General features: G+C 71.7%; 1 protein-coding gene across 1 annotated transcript in view; it reads right to left on the bottom strand.

Moving 5' to 3' along the window:
- Nucleotides 1-2368, bottom strand: part of UBTD1 (ubiquitin domain containing 1) — a 4191-nt gene extending 1823 nt beyond the window's left edge. The window contains exon 1 of the mRNA XM_010564869.1: nt 2347-2368. The gene's annotated coding sequence lies outside the window, so the exon portion shown is untranslated. The remainder of the gene's footprint in view (nt 1-2346) is intronic.
- Between the last annotated feature and the right edge of the window lie 6 nt (nt 2369-2374).

Below are 2374 nucleotides of genomic sequence, written 5' to 3'. Positions count from 1 at the left end.
TGGCAGGGAGTGGGGACAGGTTGCGGCTGGCCCATGCGGGCAGGCGTGCCCTGCAGCATTGTCCAGGTAGGCAGGGGCTTAAGTCCCTATTTATTGCTGCCACCCAGCTGGGCCCCGCAGCCTCTAATCACCTCCTGCCGCTCTATTCCTGGCCCCTTGTGCAACTTCTCCGTGGTGGCAGCACCACCGGACAGGTCCGGCTGCTCGCTGCGCTCGGACTCGAGCCAACAGGATCTGGCTGGCAGCCTGCCTGCCTGCCTCCTGCCCTGTGCCTGCAGCATCCTGCCTGCGGCTCAGACCCCCCCCCCCCCCCCCCCCGCAGTGCCCCAGTTCGGGGACCCCCAGGCAAGAGGCTGTGCCCTGGAGGCTCCCTTGCCCCGGAGCTCACTCCCTGCCTGGCTGGAGCCCTGGGGAGAGCCAGGCAGCCCCAGCCAGCGGGTCCTGGAGGCTGGCTTAGCCCCGGAGGAGTTGCCAGCCAGATGGCACACGACACCGCTTCCAGCAGCGCTGCCTGGTCCCCTCCTGGGCCAGGCAGGGTTGGGATGCTGCGTGCCACCAGCATCCCCTGCTCCTCCTGCTGCGGTAACCCGGCCACCCCGGGGACGACGCTGTGACCTGCTGCAGGGAGCCCCGGCAGGACCCCTCCGCAGGGCGTCACAGCGAGGCCCAGCCAGAGCAGGAGCCGGGGGGGCTGCTTTAGCAGGGCCCCCGTGGCAGCAGAGGAGGGCAGGCAGGGCACCCCTCCCCACCTATGGCAGGTCCTCACATGCTGGGACCCGCCAGCCCAGGGCAGTGTCCCCGTGCTGCAGGTGAGGGCAGCTGCAGCCTTGCTTCATCCTCCACCACCTGCTGAGCATCTCCCATGGGCTGGTGGCATCACACAAGTGGAGGCAGAAGCCAGCCTGGGCACCCCAGCGTTGGGGACAGCCTCACTCCCCTGGGAAGCGACATGCTGCAAGAAAGTGACAGCAGCTGCCTGGGGCACAGGGGTATCAGGAGGGGACCGTGACCCATCCCAGGACAGCCTGGCACAGAGTGAGTAGCGATGATGGAGACAGAAGCTCTGCAGCCGGCTGTTGCCTGGCACAGGAGGGGAGCACACGGATCCAGACATTGGGATCTGACCTCCCCAGCCACAGCAGCTCCGAGTTCCGGGGCAATGGCCCTACACCCCCACCAAACTGAGTGATCACTCGGCCGGGGCCCCCAGGACTGACACCCACAGGAAGGTACCTGCACCCCTGCGGGCCAGAGTGTGCCGAGGTGGGGGGCTGCAGCCCCAAGGGGAGCAGGGCTGCCAGCCCCATAGGGGGCCATCACCCTAACCTGAGCCAGCAGGGCATCCCCGGAGCTCCACACGGTGGGGACGGCTCACCACGAGCAGTGGGCACAGCCAGACCCGGCAGCCACGGCACCCTGCACGCGTCACCGGAGCGGCGGGCACCATCCCACGGGAAAACCTCCCTCCCTCCGCATCCCAGCTGCGGGCAAGGGCCGGGACGCCCCGTCCCCGGGCACACGCTTCCTGCTCCTCCTCTCCCGCCGCCTACCACCGCTTTGCCATAAACACGGTAATTACCGGCTGCGATCGCACCGGCCAGGGAGGTGGGCGAGGGGAAGGCAGGGGTGATTCACCCCGCCGGCCCCACGTCCCCTCCGCCGGCCGGTAGCCGTGCCCGTCCCCGTGGTCTCCGGGACCCTCCAGGGCAGCATCCCGGGGAGGTGCCTCGTGTCACCCGGGCATTGGGCTGCCGGTAACTCCCGGGAGCCGCGGGGCTGCACCAGTCTCCCACCCCGCCGCTCCCTACCCGCTCCGCGGCCGAGTCCCCGGTACCTCCCGAAGCCCCAGGGGAGCGGGAACGGGGTTGCCCCCGTCGGCAGCAGCCCGGTGTACGGGCGGCACCGACCCCGGGCAAGGACCCAGCGGTTTGCAGGACGCGGCGTGCCGGGGGACACTGCCGAGCCCAAACCGGGGGCACCCCCCAACCCTGCAGCCCCCCCGGACACCCCCTCCCCGGGAGGAGCCGGGGACCGGCAGGGCTGGGCAGGACGCGCCGTGCACCCCGGCCCTGACCCCGCAACCCCCCCGGGACGGGAGCCGCGGTGCCTGCCAGCTCCCGGGGCCGCGCACCGGATCGGAACCCCCGGTGCCCGGGAACCCCCGGTGCCCGGGGACCCCCGAGAGCACAGAACGGCTCCCGGGGGTGTGCATGGGACAGCCCCCCCCCGCGCCCACGAACTGCGCCCCTCCGGTGCCCACCGCAAGGGTACACGGGACCCCCCCGGTGCCCGCGATTCCGGGAGGTGCCCGGGCGGGACGGCCCCGGCGGGCCCGGCCTCGCTCACCTGCTCGCTTGCGGGGGTTCCCGGCGGC

Source organism: Haliaeetus leucocephalus, unplaced genomic scaffold (genome assembly GCF_000737465.1).
Source record: "Haliaeetus leucocephalus isolate CR32 unplaced genomic scaffold, Haliaeetus_leucocephalus-4.0 Scaffold184, whole genome shotgun sequence".
Classification (NCBI taxonomy): domain Eukaryota; kingdom Metazoa; phylum Chordata; class Aves; order Accipitriformes; family Accipitridae; genus Haliaeetus; species Haliaeetus leucocephalus.
This window is presented reverse-complemented; position numbering and strand designations above follow the sequence as displayed.